This window comes from Protomyctophum parallelum (genome assembly GCF_964188405.1).
Source record: "Protomyctophum parallelum genome assembly, chromosome: 7".
NCBI lineage: Eukaryota > Metazoa > Chordata > Actinopteri > Myctophiformes > Myctophidae > Protomyctophum > Protomyctophum parallelum.
Window position 1 is genome coordinate 43,705,302 of NC_139705.1, and position 23,024 is coordinate 43,728,325.

The following is a 23,024-nucleotide window of genomic DNA, read 5'->3' on the forward strand; positions in this document are numbered from 1 at the left end:
ATGGGCTATAGCCCCTACCGTACGCCATACTATAGCACGCTGTTTTTCATCATTTTTGAGGATTTGAAAAAAATTCAAAATTTCAAAAAACATGGGTTATAGCCCATCGTTTTTTGAAATTTTGAAATTGTTTTTTTAACCTCGTTTTTCATCATTTTTGAACATGGGCTATAGCCCCTACCGTACGGCATACTATAGCACGCTGTTTTTCATCATTTTTGAGGATTTGAAAAAAATTCAAAATTTCAAAAAACATGGGTTATGGCCCATCGTTTTTTGAAATTTAGATTTTTTTTTTAACCTCGTTTTTTATCATTTTTGAACATGGGCTATAGCCCCTACCGTACGGCATACTATAGAACGCCGTTTTTCATCATTTTTGAGGATTTAAAAAAAAATCAAAATTTCAAAAAACATGGGTTATAGCCCATAGTTTTTTGAAATTTTGGAAAAAAAAAATTAACCTCGTTTTTCATCATTTTTGAACATGGGCTATAGCCCCTACCGTACGGCATACTATAGCACGCCGTTTTTCATCATTTTTGAGGATTTTAAAAAAAATTAAAATTTAAAAAAACATGGGTTATAGCCCATCGTTTGTTGAAATTTAAAAAAAAAAATTAACCTCGTTTTTCATCATTTTTGAACATGGGCTATAGCCCCTACCGTACGGCATACTATAGCACGCCGTTTTTCATCATTTTTGAGGATTTGAAAAAAATTCAAAATTTCAAAAAACATGGGTTATAGCCCATCGTTTTTTGAAATTTTGGAAAAAAAAATTAACCTAGTTTTTCATCATTTTTGAACATGGGCTATAGCCCCTACCGTACGGCATACTATAGTACGCTGTTTTTCATCATTTTTGAGGATTTGAAAAAAATTCAAAATTTCAAAAAACATGGGTTATAGCCCATCGTTTTTTGAAAATTTCATTTTTTTTTAACCTCGTTTTTCATCATTTTTGAACATGGGCTATAGCCCCTACTGTGCGGCATACAATAGCACGCTGTTTTTAATCATTTTTGAGGATTTGAAAAAAATTCAAAATTTCAAAAAACATGGGTTATAGCCCATCGTTTTTTGAAATTTTGAAAAAAAAAGTTTAACCCCGTTTTTCATCATTTTTGAACATGGGCTATAGCCCCTACCGTACGGCATACTATAGCACGCCGTTTTTCATCCTTTTTGAGGATTTGAAAAAAATTCAAAATTTCAAAAAACATGGGTTATAGCCCATCGTTTTTTGAAATTTTGAAAAAAAAGATTAACCTCGTTTTTCATCATTTTTGAACATGGGCTATAGCCCCTACCGTACGGCATACTATAGCACGCCGTTTTTCATCATTTTTGAGGATTTGAAAAAAAAATCAAAATTTCAAAAACATGGGTTATAGCCCAACGTTTTTTGAAAATTTGAAAAAAAAATTTAACCTCGTTTTTCATCATTTTTGAACATGGGCTATAGCCCCTACCGTTCGGCATACTATAGCACGCCGTTTTTCATCATTTTTGAGGATTTGAAAAAAAATCAAAATTTCAAAAAACATGGGTTATAGCCCATCGTTTTTAGAAATTTTGAAAAAAAAAATTGCCTCGTTTTTCATCATTTTTGAACATGGGCTATAGCCCCTACCGTTCGGCATACTATAGCACGCCGTTTTTCATCATTTTTGAGGATTTAAAATTTTTTCAAAATTTCAAAAAACATGGGTTATAGCCCATCGTTTTTTGAAATTTTGAAAAAAAAAATTAACCTCGTTTTTCATCATTTTTGAACATGGGCTATAGTCCCTACCGTACGGCATACTATAGCACGCCGTTTTTCATCATTTTTGAGGATTTGAAAACATTTCAAAATTTCAAAAAACATGGGTTATAGCCCATCGTTTTTTGAAATTTTGAAAAAAAATGTAACCTCGTTTTTCATCATTTTTTAACATGGGCTATAGCCCCTACCGTTCGGCATACTATAGCACGCCGTTTTTCATCATTTTTGAGGATTTGAAAAAAACTCAAAATTTCAAAAAACATGGGTTATAGCCCATCGTTTTTTGAAATTTTGAAAAAAAAATTAACCTCGTTTTTCATCATTTTTGAACATGGGCTATAGCCCCTACCATTCGGCATACTATAGCACGCCGTTTTTCATCATTTTTGAGGATTTTAAAAAAAATTAAAATTTAAAAAAACATGGGTTATAGCCCATCGTTTGTTGAAATTTAAAAAAAAAAATTAACCTCGTTTTTCATCATTTTTGAACATGGGCTATAGCCCCTACCGTACGGCATACTATAGCACGCCGTTTTTCATCATTTTTGAGGATTTGAAAAAAATTCAAAATTTCAAAAAACATGGGTTATAGCCCATCGTTTTTTGAAATTTTGGAAAAAAAAATTAACCTAGTTTTTCATCATTTTTGAACATGGGCTATAGCCCCTACCGTACGGCATACTATAGTACGCTGTTTTTCATCATTTTTGAGGATTTGAAAAAAATTCAAAATTTCAAAAAACATGGGTTATAGCCCATCGTTTTTTGAAAATTTCATTTTTTTTTAACCTCGTTTTTCATCATTTTTGAACATGGGCTATAGCCCCTACTGTGCGGCATACAATAGCACGCTGTTTTTAATCATTTTTGAGGATTTGAAAAAAATTCAAAATTTCAAAAAACATGGGTTATAGCCCATCGTTTTTTGAAATTTTGAAAAAAAAAGTTTAACCCCGTTTTTCATCATTTTTGAACATGGGCTATAGCCCCTACCGTACGGCATACTATAGCACGCCGTTTTTCATCCTTTTTGAGGATTTGAAAAAAATTCAAAATTTCAAAAAACATGGGTTATAGCCCATCGTTTTTTGAAATTTTGAAAAAAAAGATTAACCTCGTTTTTCATCATTTTTGAACATGGGCTATAGCCCCTACCGTACGGCATACTATAGCACGCCGTTTTTCATCATTTTTGAGGATTTGAAAAAAAATCAAAATTTCAAAAACATGGGTTATAGCCCAACGTTTTTTGAAAATTTGAAAAAAAAATTTAACCTCGTTTTTCATCATTTTTGAACATGGGCTATAGCCCCTACCGTTCGGCATACTATAGCACGCCGTTTTTCATCATTTTTGAGGATTTGAAAAAAAATCAAAATTTCAAAAAACATGGGTTATAGCCCATCGTTTTTAGAAATTTTGAAAAAAAAAATTGCCTCGTTTTTCATCATTTTTGAACATGGGCTATAGCCCCTACCGTTCGGCATACTATAGCACGCCGTTTTTCATCATTTTTGAGGATTTAAAATTTTTTCAAAATTTCAAAAAACATGGGTTATAGCCCATCGTTTTTTGAAATTTTGAAAAAAAAAATTAACCTCGTTTTTCATCATTTTTGAACATGGGCTATAGTCCCTACCGTACGGCATACTATAGCACGCCGTTTTTCATCATTTTTGAGGATTTGAAAACATTTCAAAATTTCAAAAAACATGGGTTATAGCCCATCGTTTTTTGAAATTTTGAAAAAAAATGTAACCTCGTTTTTCATCATTTTTTAACATGGGCTATAGCCCCTACCGTTCGGCATACTATAGCACGCCGTTTTTCATCATTTTTGAGGATTTGAAAAAAACTCAAAATTTCAAAAAACATGGGTTATAGCCCATCGTTTTTTGAAATTTTGAAAAAAAAATTAACCTCGTTTTTCATCATTTTTGAACATGGGCTATAGCCCCTACCATTCGGCATACTATAGCACGCCGTTTTTCATCATTTTTGAGGATTTGAAAAAAATTCAAAATTTCAAAAAACATGGGTTATAGCCCATCGTTTTTTGAAATTTTGAAAAAAACTTTAACCTCGCTTTTCATCATTTTTGAACATGGGCTATAGCCCCTACCGTTCGGCATACTATAGCACGCCGTTTTTCATCATTTTTGAGGATTTGAAAAAAACTCAAAATTTCAAAAAACATGGGTTATAGCCCATCGTTTTTTGAAATTTTGGAAAAAAAATTAACCTAGTTTTTCATCATTTTTGTACATGGGCTATAGCCCCTACCGTTCGGCATACTATAGCACGCCGTTTTTCATCATTTTTGAGGATTTGAAAAAAATTCAAAATTTCAAAAAACATGGGTTATAGCCCATCGTTTTTTGAAATTTTGAAAAAAACTTTAACCTCGCTTTTCATCATTTTTGAACATGGGCTATAGCCCCTACCGTTCGGCATACTATAGCACGCCGTTTTTCATCATTTTTGAGGATTTGAAAAAAAATCAAAATTTCAAAAAACATGGGTTATAGCCCATCGTTTTTAGAAATTTTGAAAAAAAAATTGCCTCGTTTTTCATCATTTTTGAACATGGGCTATAGCCCCTACCGTTCGGCATACTATAGCACGCCGTTTTTCATCATTTTTGAGGATTTAAAAAAAATTCAAAATTTCAAAAAACATGGGTTATAGCCCATCGTTTTTTGAAATTTTGAAAAAAAAAAATAACCTCGTTTTTCATCATTTTTGAACATGGGCTATAGTCCCTACCGTACGGCATACTATAGCACGCCGTTTTTCATCATTTTTGAGGATTTGAAAACATTTCAAAATTTCAAAAAACATGGGTTATAGCCCATCGTTTTTTGAAATTTTGAAAAAAAATGTAACCTCGTTTTTCATCATTTTTTAACATGGGCTATAGCCCCTACCGTTCGGCATACTATAGCACGCCGTTTTTCATCATTTTTGAGGATTTGAAAAAAACTCAAAATTTCAAAAAACATGGGTTATAGCCCATCGTTTTTTGAAATTTTGAAAATGAAATTAACCTCGTTTTTCATCATTTTTGAACATGGGCTATAGCCCCTACCGTTCGGCATACTATAGCACGCCGTTTTTCATCATTTTTGAGGATTTGAAAAAAATTCAAAATTTCAAAAAACATGGGTTATAGCCCATCGTTTTTTGAAATTTTGAAAAAAACTTTAACCTCGCTTTTCATCATTTTTGAACATGGGCTATAGCCCCTACCGTTCGGCATACTATAGCACGCCGTTTTTCATCATTTTTGAGGATTTGAAAAAAAAACAAAATTTCAAAAAACATGGGTTATAGCCCATCGTTTTTAGAAATTTTGAAAAAAGAAATTGCCTCGTTTTTCATCATTTTTGAACATGGGCTATAGCCCCTACCGTTCGGCATACTATAGCACGCCGTTTTTCATCATTTTTGAGGATTTGAAAAAATTTCAAAATTTCAAAAAACATGGGTTATAGCCCATCATTTTTTGAAATTTTGGAAAAAAAAATTAACCTCGTTTTTCATCATTTTTGAACATGGGCTATAGTCCCTACCGTACGGCATACTATAGCACGCCGTTTTTCATCATTTTTGAGGATTTGAAAAAAATTCAAAATTTCAAAAAACATGGGTTATAGCCCATCGTTTTTTGAAATTTTGAAAAAAGTTTTTAGCCTCGTTTTTCATCATTTTTGAACATGGGCTATAGCCCCTACCGTTCGGCATACTATAGCACGCCGTTTTTCATAATTTTTGAGGATTTGAAAAAAAATCAAAATTTCAAAAACATGGGTTATAGCCCATCGTTTTTTGAAAATTTGAGAAAAAAAAAATAACCTCGTTTTTCATCATTTTTGAACATGGGCTATAGCCCCTACCGTTCGGCATACTATAGCACGCCGTTTTTCATCATTTTTGAGGATTTGAAAAAAATTCAAAATTTCAAAAAACATGGGTTATAGCCCATCGTTTTTTTAAATTTTGAAAAAAAGATTTAACCTCGTTTTTCATCATTTTTGAACATGGGCTATAGCCCCTACCGTACGGCATACTATAGCACGCCGTTTTTCATCATTTTTGAGGATTTGAAAAAAAATCTTAATTTAAAAAAACATGGGTTATAGCCCATCGTTTTTTTAAATTTTGAAAAAAAGATTTAACCTCGTTTTTCATCATTTTTGAACATGGTCTATAGCCCCTACCGTTCGGCATACTATAGCACGCCGTTTTTCATCATTTTTGAGGATTTGAAAACATTTCAAAATTTCAAAAAACATGGGTTATAGCCCAACGTTTTTTGAAATTTTGAAAAAAAATGTAACCTCGTTTTTCATCATTTTTGAACATGGGCTATAGCCCCTACCGTTCGGCATACTATAGCACGCTGTTTTTCATCATTTTTGAGGATTTGAAAAAATTTCAAAATTTCAAAAAACATGCGTTGTAGCCCATCGTTTTTTGAAAATTTCATTTTTTTTTTTACCTCGTTTTTCATCATTTTTGAACATGGGCTATAGCCCCTACTGTACGGCATACAATAGCACGCTGTTTTTCATCATTTTTGAGGATTTGAAAAAAATTCAAAATTTCAAAAAACATGGGTTATAGCCCATCGTTTTTTGAAATTTTGAAAAAAAAAGTTTAACCCCGTTTTTCATCATTTTTGAACATGGGCTATAGCCCCTACCGTACGGCATACTATAGCACGCCGTTTTTCATCATTTTTGAGGATTTGAAATTTTTTTAAAATTTTAAAAAACATGGGTTATAGCCCATCGTTTTTTGAAATTTTGAAAAAAAAAATTAACCTAGTTTTTCATCATTTTTGAACATGGGCTATAGCCCCTACCGTACGGCATATTATAGCACGCCGTTTTTCATCATTTTTGAGGATTTTAAAAAAAATTAAAATTTAAAAAAACATGGGTTATAGCCCATCGTTTTTTGAAATTTTGAAAAAAACTTTAAGCTAGCTTTTCATCATTTTTGAACATGGGCTATAGCCCCTACCGTTCGGCATACTATAGCACGCCGTTTTTCATCATTTTTGAGGATTTGAAAAAAAATCAAAATTTCAAAAAACATGGGTTATAGCCCATCGTTTTTTTAAATTTTGAAAAAAAGATTTAACCTAGTTTTTCATCATTTTTGAACATGGGCTATAGCCCCTACCGTACGGCATACTATAGCACGCCGTTTTTCATCATTTTTGAGGATTTGAAAAAAAATCTAAATTTCAAAAAACATGGGTTATAGCCCATCGTTTTTTTAAATTTTGAAAAAAAAAAATACCTCGCTTTTCATCATTTTTGAACATGGGCTATAGCCCCTACCGTTCGGCATACTATAGCACGCCGTTTTTCATCATTTTTGAGGATTTGAAAACATTTCAAAATTTCAAAAAACATGCGTTGTAGCCCATCGTTTTTTGAAATTTTCATATTTTTTTTTACCTCGTTTTTCATCATTTTTGAACATGGGCTATAGCCCCTACTGTACGGCATACAATAGCACGCTGTTTTTCATCATTTTTGAGGATTTGAAAAAAATTCAAAATTTTAAAAAACATGGGTTATAGCCCATCGTTTTTTGAAATTTTGAAAAAAAGATTTAACCTAGTTTTTCATCATTTTTGAACATGGGCTATAGCCCCTACCGTTCGGCATACTATAGCACGCCGTTTTTCATCATTTTTGAGGATTTGAAAAAAAATCAAAATTTCAAAAAACATGGGTTATAGCCCATCGTTTTTTTAAATTTTGAAAAAAAGATTTAACCTAGTTTTTCATCATTTTTGAACATGGGCTATAGCCCCTACCGTACGGCATACTATAGCACGCCGTTTTTCATCATTTTTGAGGATTTGAAAAAAAATCTAAATTTCAAAAAACATGGGTTATAGCCCATCGTTTTTTGAAATTTTGAAAAAAAAAGTTTAACCCCGTTTTTCATCATTTTTGAACATGGGCTATAGCCCCTACCGTACGGCATACTATAGCACGCCGTTTTTCATCATTTTTGAGGATTTGAAATTTTTTTAAAATTTAAAAAAACATGGGTTATAGCCCATCGTTTTTTGAAATTTTGAAAAAAAAAATTAACCTAGTTTTTCATCATTTTTGAACATGGGCTATAGCCCCTACCGTACGGCATATTATAGCACGCCGTTTTTCATCATTTTTGAGGATTTTAAAAAAAATTAAAATTTAAAAAAACATGGGTTATAGCCCATCGTTTTTTGAAATTTTGAAAAAAACTTTAAGCTAGCTTTTCATCATTTTTGAACATGGGCTATAGCCCCTACCGTTCGGCATACTATAGCACGCCGTTTTTCATCATTTTTGAGGATTTGAAAAAAAATCAAAATTTCAAAAAACATGGGTTATAGCCCATCGTTTTTTTAAATTTTGAAAAAAAGATTTAACCTAGTTTTTCATCATTTTTGAACATGGGCTATAGCCCCTACCGTACGGCATACTATAGCACGCCGTTTTTCATCATTTTTGAGGATTTGAAAAAAAATCTAAATTTCAAAAAACATGGGTTATAGCCCATCGTTTTTTTAAATTTTGAAAAAAAAAAATACCTCGCTTTTCATCATTTTTGAACATGGGCTATAGCCCCTACCGTTCGGCATACTATAGCACGCCGTTTTTCATCATTTTTGAGGATTTGAAAACATTTCAAAATTTCAAAAAACATGCGTTGTAGCCCATCGTTTTTTGAAATTTTCATATTTTTTTTTACCTCGTTTTTCATCATTTTTGAACATGGGCTATAGCCCCTACTGTACGGCATACAATAGCACGCTGTTTTTCATCATTTTTGAGGATTTGAAAAAAATTCAAAATTTTAAAAAACATGGGTTATAGCCCATCGTTTTTTGAAATTTTGAAAAAAAAAGTTTAACCCCGTTTTTCATCATTTTTGAACATGGGCTATAGCCCCTACCGTACGGCATACTATAGCACGCCGTTTTTCATCATTTTTGAGGATTTGAAAAAATTTAAAAATTAAAAAAAACATGGTTATAGCCCATCGTTTTTTGAAATTTTGAAAAAAAAAATTAACCTAGTTTTTCATCATTTTTGAACATGGGCTATAGCCCCTACCGTACGGCATACTATAGCACGCCGTTTTTCATCATTTTTGAGGATTTGAAAAAAAAATAAAATTTCAAAAAACATGGGTTATAGCCCATCGTTTTTTGAAATTTTGAAAAAAACTTTAACCTCGCTTTTCATCATTTTTGAACATGGGCTATAGCCCCTACCGTTCGGCATACTATAGCACGCCGTTTTTCATCATTTTTGAGGATTTGAAAACATTTCAAAATTTCAAAAAACATGGGTTATAGCCCATCATTTTTTGAAAATTTGAAAAAAAAATTAACCTCGTTTTTCATCATTTTTGAACATGGGCTATAGCCCCTACCGTTCGGCATACTATAGCACGCCGTTTTTCATCATTTTTGAGGATTTGAAAAAAACTCAAAATTTAAAAAAACATGGGTTATAGCCCATCGTTTTTTGAAATTTTGAAAAAAAAATTAACCTCGTTTTTTATCATTTTTGAACATGGGCTATAGCCCCTACCGTTCGGCATACTATAGCACGCCGTTTTTCATCATTTTTGAGGATTTGAAAAAAATTCAAAATTTCAAAAAACATGGGTTATAGCCCATCGTTTTTTGAAATTTTGAAAAAAACTTTAACCTCGCTTTTCATCATTTTTGAACATGGGCTACAGCCCCTACCGTTCGGCATACTATAGCACGCCGTTTTTCATCATTTTTGAGGATTTGAAAAAAATCAAAATTTCAAAAAACATGGGTTATAGCCCATCGTTTTTTGAAATTTTGAAAAAAAAATTAGCCTCGTTTTTCATCATTTTTGAACATGGGCTATAGCCCCTACCGTTCGGCATACTATAGCACGCCGTTTTTCATCATTTTTGAGGATTTGAAAAAAATTCAAAATTTCAAAAAACATGGGTTATAGCCCATCATTTTTTTAAATTTTGAAAAAAACTTTAACCTCGCTTTTCATCATTTTTGAACATGGGCTACAGCCCCTACCGTTCGGCATACTATAGCACGCCGTTTTTCATCATTTTTGAGGATTTGAAAAAAATTCAAAATTTCAAAAACATGGGTTATAGCCCAACGTTTTTTGAAAATTTGAAAAAAAAAATTAACCTCGTTTTTTATCATTTTTGAACATGGGCTATAGCCCCTATCGTAAGGCATACTATAGCACGCCGTTTTTCATCATTTTTGAGGATTTGAAAAAAAATCCAAATTTAAAAAAACATGGGTTATAGCCCATTGTTTTTTGAAATTTTGAAAAAAATAATTAACCTCGTTTTTCATCATTTTTGAACATGGGCTATAGCCCCTACCGTACGGCATACTATAGTACGCTGTTTTTCATCATTTTTGAGGATTTGAAAAAAATTCAAAATTTCAAAAAACATGGGTTATAGCCCATCGTTTTTTGAAATTTTGAAAAAAAAAGTTTAACCCCGTTTTTCATCATTTTTGAACATGGGCTATAGCCCCTACCGTACGGCATACTATAGCACGCCGTTTTTCATCATTTTTGAGGATTTGAAAAAATTTAAAAATTTAAAAAACATGGGTTATAGCCCATCGTTTTTTGAAATTTTGGAAAAAAAAATTAACCTAGTTTTTCATCATTTTTGAACATGGGCTATAGCCCCTACCGTACGGCATATTATAGCACGCCGTTTTTCATCATTTTTGAGGATTTGAAAAAAATTAAAAATTTCAAAAACATGGGTTATAGCCCATCGTTTTTTTAAATTTAAAAAAAAACTTTAACCTCGCTTTTCATCATTTTTGAACATGGGCTATAGCCCCTACCGTTCGGCATACTATAGCACGCCGTTTTTCATCATTTTTGAGGATTTGAAAACATTTCAAAATTTCAAAAAACATGGGTTATAGCCCATCATTTTTTGAAAATTTTAAAAAAAAATTAACCTCGTTTTTCATCATTTTTGAACATGGGCTATAGCCCCTACCGTTCGGCATACTATAGCACGCCGTTTTTCATCATTTTTGAGGATTTGAAAAAAACTCAAAATTTAAAAAAACATGGGTTATAGCCCATCGTTTTTTGAAATTTTGAAAAAAAAATTAACCTCGTTTTTTATCATTTTTGAACATGGGCTATAGCCCCTACCGTTCGGCATACTATAGCACGCCGTTTTTCATCATTTTTGAGGATTTGAAAAAAATTCAAAATTTCAAAAAACATGGGTTATAGCCCATCGTTTTTTGAAATTTTGAAAAAAACTTTAACCTCGCTTTTCATCATTTTTGAACATGGGCTACAGCCCCTACCGTTCGGCATACTATAGCACGCCGTTTTTCATCATTTTTGAGGATTTGAAAAAAATCAAAATTTCAAAAAACATGGGTTATAGCCCATCGTTTTTTGAAATTTTGAAAAAAGAATTAGCCTCGTTTTTCATCATTTTTGAACATGGGCTATAGCCCCTACCGTTCGGCATACTATAGCACGCCGTTTTTCATCATTTTTGAGGATTTGAAAAAAATTCAAAATTTCAAAAAACATGGGTTATAGCCCATCGTTTTTTTAAATTTTGAAAAAAACTTTAACCTCGCTTTTCATCATTTTTGAACATGGGCTACAGCCCCTACCGTTCGGCATACTATAGCACGCCGTTTTTCATCATTTTTGAGGATTTGAAAAAAAATCAAAATTTCAAAAAACATGGGTTATAGCCCATCGTTTTTTGAAATTTTGAAAAAAACTTTAACCTCGCTTTTCATCATTTTTGAACATGGGCTACAGCCCCTACCGTACGGCATACTATAGCACGCCGTTTTTCATCATTTTTGAGGATTTGAAAAAATTTAAAAATTAAAAAAAACATGGGTTATAGCCCATCGTTTTTTGAAATTTAAAAAAAAAACTTTAACCTCGCTTTTCATCATTTTTGAACATGGGCTATAGCCCCTACCGTTCGGCATACTATAGCACGCCGTTTTTCATCATTTTTGAGGATTTGAAAACATTTCAAAATTTCAAAAAACATGGGTTATAGCCCATAATTTTTTGAAAATTTGAAAAAAAAATTTACCTCCTTTTTCATCATTTTTGAACATGGGCTATAGCCCCTACCGTTCGGCATACTATAGCACGCCGTTTTTCATCATTTTTGAGGATTTGAAAAAAATTCAAAATTTCAAAAAACATGGGTTATAGCCCATCGTTTTTTGAAATTTTGAAAAAAACTTTAACCTCGCTTTTCATCATTTTTGAACATGGGCTACAGCCCCTACCGTTCGGCATACTATAGCACGCCGTTTTTCATCATTTTTGAGGATTTGAAAAAAATTCAAAATTTCAAAAAACATGGGTTATAGCCCATCGTTTTTTGAAATTTTGAAAAAAACTTTAACCTCGCTTTTCATCATTTTTGAACATGGGCTACAGCCCCTACCGTTCGGCATACTATAGCACGCCGTTTTTCATCATTTTTGAGGATTTGAAAAAAAATCAAAATTTAAAAAAACATGGGTTATAGCCCATCGTTTTTTGAAATTTTGGAAAAAAAATTTACCTCGTTTTTCATCATTTTTGAACATGGGCTATAGCCCCTACCGTTCGGCATACTATAGCACGCCGTTTTTCATCATTTTTGAGGATTTAAAAAAAAATCTAAATTTAAAAAAAACATGGATTATAGCCCATCGTTTTTTGAAATTTTGATTTTTTTTAACCTCGTTTTTCATCATTTTTGAACATGGGCTATAGCCCCTACCGTACGGCATACTATAGCACGCCGTTTTTCATCATTTTTGAGGATTTGAAAAATAATCAAAATTTCAAAAAACATGGGTTATAGCCCATCGTTTTTTGAAATGTTGAAAAAAAATTAACCTCGTTTTTCATCATTTTTGAACATGGGCTATAGCCCCTACCGTACGCCATACTATAGCACGCTGTTTTTCATCATTTTTGAGGATTTGAAAAAAATTCAAAATTTCAAAAAACATGGGTTATAGCCCATCGTTTTTTGAAATTTTGAAAAAAACTTTAACCTCGCTTTTCATCATTTTTGAACATGGGCTACAGCCCCTACCGTACGGCATACTATAGCACGCCGTTTTTCATCATTTTTGAGGATTTGAAAAAATTTAAAAATTAAAAAAAACATGGGTTATAGCCCATCGTTTTTTGAAATTTAAAAAAAAAACTTTAACCTCGCTTTTCATCATTTTTGAACATGGGCTATAGCCCCTACCGTTCGGCATACTATAGCACGCCGTTTTTCATCATTTTTGAGGATTTGAAAACATTTCAAAATTTCAAAAAACATGGGTTATAGCCCATAATTTTTTGAAAATTTGAAAAAAAAAATTACCTCGTTTTTCATCATTTTTGAACATGGGCTATAGCCCCTACCGTTCGGCATACTATAGCACGCCGTTTTTCATCATTTTTGAGGATTTGAAAAAAATTCAAAATTTCAAAAAACATGGGTTATAGCCCATCGTTTTTTGAAATTTTGAAAAAAACTTTAACCTCGCTTTTCATCATTTTTGAACATGGGCTACAGCCCCTACCGTTCGGCATACTATAGCACGCCGTTTTTCATCATTTTTGAGGATTTGAAAAAAATTCAAAATTTCAAAAAACATGGGTTATAGCCCATCGTTTTTTGAAATTTTGAAAAAAACTTTAACCTCGCTTTTCATCATTTTTGAACATGGGCTACAGCCCCTACCGTTCGGCATACTATAGCACGCCGTTTTTCATCATTTTTGAGGATTTGAAAAAAAATCAAAATTTAAAAAAACATGGGTTATAGCCCATCGTTTTTTGAAATTTTGGAAAAAAAATTAACCTCGTTTTTCATCATTTTTGAACATGGGCTATAGCCCCTACCGTTCGGCATACTATAGCACGCCGTTTTTCATCATTTTTGAGGATTTGAAAAATAATCAAAATTTAAAAAAACATGGATTATAGCCCATCGTTTTTTGAAATTTTGATTTTTTTTAACCTCGTTTTTCATCATTTTTGAACATGGGCTATAGCCCCTACCGTACGGCATACTATAGCACGCCGTTTTTCATCATTTTTGAGGATTTGAAAAATAATCAAAATTTCAAAAAACATGGGTTATAGCCCATCGTTTTTTGAAATGTTGAAAAAAAATTAACCTCGTTTTTCATCATTTTTGAACATGGGCTATAGCCCCTACCGTACGCCATACTATAGCACGCTGTTTTTCATCATTTTTGAGGATTTGAAAAAAATTCAAAATTTCAAAAAACATGGGTTATAGCCCATCGTTTTTTGAAATTTTGAAATTGTTTTTTTAACCTCGTTTTTCATCATTTTTGAACATGGGCTATAGCCCCTACCGTACGGCATACTATAGCACGCTGTTTTTCATCATTTTTGAGGATTTGAAAAAAATTCAAAATTTCAAAAAACATGGGTTATGGCCCATCGTTTTTTGAAATTTAGATTTTTTTTTTAACCTCGTTTTTTATCATTTTTGAACATGGGCTATAGCCCCTACCGTACGGCATACTATAGAACGCCGTTTTTCATCATTTTTGAGGATTTAAAAAAAAATCAAAATTTCAAAAAACATGGGTTATAGCCCATCGTTTTTTGAAATTTTGGAAAAAAAAATTAACCTCGTTTTTCATCATTTTTGAACATGGGCTATAGCCCCTACCGTACGGCATACTATAGCACGCCGTTTTTCATCATTTTTGAGGATTTTAAAAAATTTAAAAATTTAAAAAAACATGGGTTATAGCCCATCGTTTGTTGAAATTTTGAAAAAAAAATTAACCTCGTTTTTCATCATTTTTGAACATGGGCTATAGCCCCTACCGTACGGCATACTATAGCACGCCGTTTTTCATCATTTTTGAGGATTTGAAAAAATTTCAAAATTTCAAAAAACATGGGTTATAGCCCATCGTTTTTTGAAATTTTGAAAAAAAAAGTTTAACCCCGTTTTTCATCATTTTTGAACATGGGCTATAGCCCCTACCGTACGGCATACTATAGCACGCCGTTTTTCATCCTTTTTGAGGATTTGAAAAAAATTCAAAATTTCAAAAAACATGGGTTATAGCCGATCGTTTTTTGAAATTTTCATTTTTTTTTAACCTAGTTTTTCATCATTTTTGAACATGGGCTATAGCCCCTACCGTACAGCATACTATAGCACGCCGTTTTTCATCATTTTTGAGGATTTGAAAAAATTTCAAAATTTAAAAAAACATGGGTTATAGCCCAACGTTTTTTGAAAATTTGAAAAAAAAATTAACCTCGTTTTTCATCATTTTTGAACATGGGCTATAGCCCCTACCGTACGGCATACTATAGCACTCCGTTTTTCATCATTTTTGAGGATTTGGAAAAAAATCAAAATTTCAAAAACATGGGTTATAGCCCATCGTTTTTTGAAATTTTGAAAAAAAAGATTAACCTCGTTTTTCATCATTTTTGAACATGGGCTATAGCCCCCACCGTACGGCATACTATAGCACTCCGTTTTTCATCATTTTTGAGGATTTGAAAAAAAATCTAAATTTCAAAAAACATGGGTTATAGCCCATCGTTTTTTTTAATTTTGAAAAAAAAAAAATAACCTCGTTTTTCATCATTTTTGAACATGGGCTATAGCCCCTACCATAAGGCATACTATAGCACGCCGTTTTTCATCATTTTTGAGGATTTGAAAAAAAGAAAAAAAAGAAAACATGGGTTATAGCCCATCGTTTTTTGAATTAAAAAAAAAAAAAAAAAATCGTTTTTCATCATTTTTGAACATGGGCTATAGCCCCTACCATAAGGCATACTATAGCACGCCGTTTTTCATCATTTTTGAGGATTTGAAAAAAAAACTAAAAAGAAAACATGGGTTATAGCCCATCGTTTTTTGAATTAAAAAAAAAAAAAAAAAAACTCGTTTTTCATTATTTATGACAATGGGCTCTAGCCTATACAGTATGGCATACTATAGCACGCCGTTTTTCATCATTTTTGAGGATTAAAAAAAACAAAACAAAAAAACATGGGGTTTTTTTTATTTTAGATTTTTTTTTTTTATCCTCGTTTTTCATCATTTTTGACCATGGGCTATAGTCCATACCGTACGGCATACTATAGCACGCCGTTTTTCATCATTTTTGAGGATTTAAAAAAAATGGAAAAAAATAAAAAACATGGGTTATAGCCCATCGTTTTTTTTTTTTTTTTTGTATATATATCCTCGTTTTTCATCATTTTTGACCATCCCACTGAGCAATAGCCGGCTATTAGACGTGCGTCTAAAAATGGGATGAAAAACAGCTAAAAATAGATGTCTAAAAAACGTCTAATAATAGACGTCTAAAACACGTCTATTTTTAGACATGTTTTAGACGTCTATTTTTAGACGGTTTTTATCCCATTTTTAGACGCTCGTCTAATAGCCCATATCAAACGGCATACTGTAGCATGCCGTTTTTCATCATTTTTGAGGATTAAAAAAAAAAAAAAAAAAAAACATGGGTTATAGCCCATCGTTTTTTGAATTTTAGATATATTTTTTTTATCCTCGTTTTACATAATTTTTGACAATGGGCTAAAGCCCATACCGTACGGCATACTATAGCACGCCGTTTTTCATCATTTTTGAGGATTTGAAAATAATTAAAAAGAAAAAAAAACATGGGTTATAGCCCATCATTTTTTGAATTTTTGAAAAAAAAATTAACCTCGTTTTTCATTATTTATGACAATGGGCTCTAGCCCATACAGTACGGCATACTATAGCACGCCGTTTTTCATCATTTTTGAGGATTTGAAAAAAAAAAAAAAAAAACATGGGTTATAGCCCATCGTTTTTTGATTTTTTTTCTTTTCTTTTTATCCTCGTTTTTCATCATTTTTGACCATCCCACTGAGCAATAGCCGGCTATTAGACGTGCGTCTAAAAATGGGATAAAAAACGTCTAAAAATAGATGTCTAAAAAACGTCTAATAATAGACGTCTCAAACACGTCTATTCTTAGACGTGTTTTAGACGTCTATTTTTAGACGTTTTTTATCCCATGTTTAGACGCTCGTCTATTAGCCCATATCGTACGGCATACTATAGCACGCCGTTTTTCATAATTTTTGAGGATTTGAAAAAAATGAAAATAACGATGGGTTATAGCCCATCGTTTTTTGAATAAAAAAAATTAATTATCCTCGTTTTTCATCATTTTGGACCATGGGCTATATATAGCCCATATTGTATGGCATACTATAGCACGCCGTTTTTCATCATTTTTGTGGATTTGAAAAAATGAAAAAAACGATGGGTTATAGCCCATCCTTTTTGGAAATTTTGAATCTTTTTTTTATCCTCGTTTTTCATCATTTTGTATGTAGGACTAGTAGCAAATCCTCAAATCCTCCGAAATCGTGAAAAACGACATACTATTGTATGCCCTCCGAGACCATGGACTATAGCCTTTCGCTTTTCCTTGATTTTCACCTTTTTTGAAATCCTCAACAATGATGAAGAATCGTGCACTATAGCGCGCCGCTCAATGACCTCTGAGACCATGGACCAATGAACCATGTAAATACAACACATTGAGCAGGGCACTGCAGGGATTTGAACCCCGTTCCGGTAAACCAGAAGTACGACACCAGCGCCTTAGTTTTTGTGTTGTCATTTACATGTCCTTTCGTGAAATGTAAATTTTACATTTCAACAGTAAACACAAAAGCACAAAAATAACATTTTCGAATTACCGGTATTTGCTTTGATTTTTTAAACTTTCTCTTGCCGACCTCCCACATTTCATTCGATGATTAACAAAAAACAGTGTTAAACAAATCTGTAAGTATCCATTTGGTTACACGTGCGTGCGTGCATGCGTGTGTGTGTGTACGCTTCGATAACCAGTGTTGGACCTGTAAGGGTCCATATGGTTACATGTGTTACACTCTCAGACTTACAGACCTGTAAGTGTCCATTTGGTTACATGTGTTACACTCTCAGAGTTACAGACATGTAATGGATGGTCCATTTGGTTACATGTGTTACACTCTCAGAATGACAGACCTGTAAGGGTCCATTTGGTTACATGTGTTACACTCTGTTACATTTGGTTAGCGTGTGCATGCGCATTGTTAATTAAATCTTTCTGTGAGGACTTATAACACAGTTAAACAACATAATGAGACAGACACAATTCAGAGTTTCAGAGTATTTGAATAATGTATTCGAATACGGAGCCAGCAATGAAGCGTTGCAATGGAACACCATATACTGATTCAACACATCTTAGTCAGACTTCAGCTTAAATACATTCCTACCCCCCTCAGGGAGTAGGTGGGTCTTAACACATACCAATGGGAAGACCCCCCCAGACCACACAAGTCACAGGTCAAATGTCAGTGGGGACAGAAAACAGCTTCTCATGGTTTGGTTCCCACAAGTGATTTGATTTCCTTAAATGTATAACTTATAGGTATTCCACATTTCCTTGACAGCATGTGTGCCTGTGCGTGTGTAGGTGCATGTGTGCGTGGGTGTGTGTGCACTGTTGGACCCCTTGGGGATCAGGGACCTCAGGGAGCCACCCATAATCAAAACGGTCATAGCAAACTCTGTTGCATCACAACTGGTGGCCAACAGTCGTAACAAACACCGCTGCCGACCCACAGGAGAATACCACCACACAGTGATATCAGACCAACCACAATCAGCCAGCCCTCAAAACAAACCCTTCGACCTAGAAGAACTCGAAACTGCAATGGGAAAGTTGAAACCCGGAAAAGCAGCAGGGATTGATGACATACTGGCCGAAATGATACAGCACCTGGGACCTAACGTAAAGACCTGGCTTGTGGGGAAGCTGAACACATGCATGGCAGAGAAAGCCATCCCTTCTGTCTGGAAAAAGGCCAAATTAAGTGGTTGCAATCCCCAAACCTGGCAAAGACCCATCATCCCCAAAGAGCTACCGACCCATTTTCCTCCTCTGCATCACTTACAAGCTCTATGAGATGCTGCTACTCCAACGCCTTGTTGCTACTCATAGATACCAAGCTGACTAAAGACCAAGCTGGTTTCCGTCTCGGCCGCTCCTGTGCTGGACAGAGCTCAACCTCACCCAACACATTGAGGATGGGTTTGAGGGAAAACAAATAACTGGAGCAGCATTCAGAGATCTCTCTGCTGCCTATGACACTGTCCAACACCGCACAATGGTCAGGAAAAGCCTCCTCAACAACAGGCGCTTCTATATCCAGTTAAATGACCAGAGGAGTAAATGGAAAGCCCAAAAGAACGGCCACCCACAAGGTAGCGTGCTCGCCCCCTCCTTTTCAATATCTACACAAACGACCAGCCACTACCCACAGAATGCCAGCATTTCATCTACGCTGACGACCTCTGCATTACCACCCAACAAGCAGAAGATTGAGTCTGTCCTTGAAAGTGCCCTCCAAGAAATGTGAAGCTACTACAATACAACCACCTGAAACCCAACCCATCAAAAACCCAACTATGCAGCTTCCACCTGAGGAACCGAGATGCGAAAAAAGAACTGAGCGTCACTTGGGATGGTCACAAACTCTCCAACCATACCCACCCCATGTAACTTGGAGTTACACTGGACAGGACACTCATACATGTAGGCTGGCAGGCAGGCAGGCAGGACGAGACAGGCAAGCATGCAGTCAAGCAAGCAAGCAAGCAGGCCGAGGCAGGCACGCAGGTAGGCCGGCCGAGGCAGGCAGGGGCAGGCACGCAAGCAGGCAGGGCGAGGCAAGCACGCAGGCAGGCAGCCAACGCAGCCAGCCAGCTCCGCCAGTCAGCCAGTGTAGAAAGTCAGGCTGCCAAGCCAGCGCACATCAGCCCTTGCAGTCAGCCATTGCAGCCATACCAGCCTTGCTCAGTCAGCTCAGCCTGGGCTCTCTGTCTGCCTGGCCCGGTCTTCCCCGCCCTGCCTTGCAGCAACAGAACCAGCCGGCTTGGCAAGCCAGCCAGCTCAGAATGCGAGCTCAGCAAGCCAGCGCAGGTGGCAAGCACGCAGTCAGGCAAAACCAGTTTCAGACAGGCAGGCCAGGGCAGACAGACAGGAAGACAGAGGCAGGCAGGCAGGCAAGGCCAGGAAGGCAACAAAGTGCAGGCAGGGGGACTATCCGACCTAAGGCTGCACTGCAAGGGTTGGAGCCCTGCTGGTCTGGGCTGGCTGGCTGTTGGCTGCACAGGCTGTCTGGTGATCCTGAGTCTGGGCTTGTAAAAGCTTTCGCTGCGCTGGCTTACTCTCTCTCTCTCTCTCTCTCTCTCTCTCTCTCTCGTCACTTATCTAACTGAGGTTACTTAAGTACTGAAGTAACCCGAAGTTTCACCCCTATTAGAAACCCATAGCTAAATACCAGTTTTATGCATTTAAGTTAACATTCCTACCTTTATACAGAGTTATCGGTTGAAAATGTGACATGTCATATTTCATAATACTAGACGGTAATGTTGATTGGCTGTTTCTCATCACAGATTAAGCGACTATCATCACAGAGTATCTCTGGCAGAGTTTGTGCCCAACTATGCCACCTACCTATCATTAAAGTTACCCATCTGTCTTGGCCAATATGTTGGAAAGCGTTTGATGAGTTGAAGGCTGCCCTTCTGTTGAACTGAGCACCTGTCCTTTTATCGCTCCATGTGCTTCCCTGGGCCAGCCTGCCTGCTGAAACCCCAGTCATTAAACACACAGTTGGTTAAAAGTACCTCATGTCTACCTCACACTCTGTAAATCCTCTCTGACCACAACACTTTCATCTCATGGTCGTCATCTGTCATCTATCATCCATCTTTTTGTGGATTTGGATGAAAGCAGCAGAAGGATGGATGAACCTCAGTCAGTGCACAACGGAACAAGACAAAGGGAGCTGAAGAGAAAGAATGAAATATATATCTCTGCTCAAACACCGTTCAGTTTCCAATCCCCCACCCTTCGCATCCGCTCAATCTCTACCCATTATGGTCCGGATGTCTCCTCCGGCCTCTGAAGCTGGAGGCATCACAGTCATTTCCATCTCCGCCTTTCTCTCGCCTGAGGTTAGAAGCTTCACAGGTAAATGACAAAACTGGAAGCAGAGCAGAACTTTCTGTTCCGTGTGCAGGACGCTGAAAATGTTCGTCATTCTTCTGGATTTCTTCAGTTCTGGACTTCTGGTAAAAGCTCTTCTGTAAGTGGATTGAATGCAATCTTTTTTTTTTCTTTTAATATTCTGTTTTTATTTTCAATTTTTCGTCCACAGTATCTAATAGGGGATTCCTCTTTCAACATCATATAATTACAATCATATATTGCAAATACTGGCAGATGATCACTTATGTCATTAATAATTAATCCACTCACTAGGTTATTTTCCATGTTGTTAGTATATATATTATCTATTATAGTGGCTGAATGTGATGTTATTCTACTAGGCTTATTAATAAGAAGATCTAGACTCATGCCAAACATTACATCAATAAATTAATCAATCAAAGCATTCTTATTAGGATTATTAATATCAATATTACAGTCACCAGCTATGTACGTGACCTTCTGTCCGGTTTTTCTAAATGTACTTTCCATAAAGTTGGTAAGTAGTCTGGGGCTCTATAAACACAGCTGACAATAGTATTTTTCTTTTTTCCCATATCAATTTCTATAGTAATACATTCACAAACATCAACATCAACATACAATGGCGATAGTCATTGTATCTATAACCTTATGTTTGAGTCTACTGTCCACATACAGAGCAGTCCCTCCTCCTGTTTTAGTATTTCTGTTCATGAGGTTCAGCTCATAGCCCTATTACACTGAATGGTGTATCTACTGTCCACATACAGAGCAGTCCCTCCTCCTGTTTTAGTATTTCTGTTCATGAGGTTCAGCTCATAGCCCTATTACACTGAATGGTGTAGTGTGCTGACTAAGGTACATTCTGATTTTTTCAAAGTTGGCATACATACTTCTGGCGTTAAAGTGGATAATTGATATGGTATTATGTATTTTTATATTATTATATTATTACTGTTCGTCAGTGTAGTAACAGGAGTTATTTAAATTAGCAAAGAAATTTATTTAATTTATCCTGATTTATGTCATTCATGTTCCGAGCCTAGAGTCCTTAGTATAGCCATATATGTTGTGAACTTAACATTTCCAAAAAAAGAAATACCATGCACACTCCGCACACACACCCACGCACACACAAGCACGAACACATGCACACACGCTCGCTACGTAGCCCGAGAGAGAGAGAGAAAGAGACAGAGAGCAAGAGAGAACTGGGGAGAGAGAGAGAGGGAAAGAGAGAGAGACTCAGATGTAAACACAGCCAAGCTAGAAGACCAGTCCATAACAACCGCACCAGTCCACGGGGAGGACAAAAGTTCAGTAGATAAAAACACTAGAAAAGAGCACAGTTCCTCCAGACAGATGGGCGAGTTGTTTTGTGTTGCATCCATGCAGTAGGTTCGGGAAAGTCAAAACAAAAAGGCTGCAGTAGGATTGCAAGCCGAAAAGATAGTTTATTTAAATAAATGCCCTTTGGGTTCGTGCAATGTCCCTGCAGTATATTAAAGGATATAATGTCAAAGGGGGAAAATAGAACCCATTGGCGGAAGCACAAAGTCGCAAAACACCAAGCAAAAAATGAAAAAGTTAACAGGAAAAAAGATTGGATATATTCCTTGGGATTTATCTTCACCAGAGAGAAGTAGTTAGTTGGCGTGGCGGGCCAGCCAAAGCAGCTACGGTAAGGCTTATCAAAAAATGAAAAAGTTAATAGGAAAAAAATTTGGATATATTCCTTGGGATTCTATCTTCACCAGAGAGAAGTAGTTAGTTGGCGTGGCGGGCCAGCCAAAGCAGCTACGGTAAGGCTTATCGATAGTCATTTAAGTCTTCGAGCTCTCTTACCATTAGTACTTTGGCTACTTCAGGCGTTTCTCCATTGAGTCGGATCATCACTTTGCAGTTTCGGGTCCAGGTGGCTTGTATCTTTTTTTGTTTCTTCAGGATGCGGGCTTCTCTGGCAATATTAGCGTTCCTCTTGGTCAAATGTTCATTCATAAAGACGTCGGTACCCAGTATTTTTTTCCATTGCATCATCAGCTGGACTTTATGTTTACGGTTTGTGAAGCGAACAATAATAGCG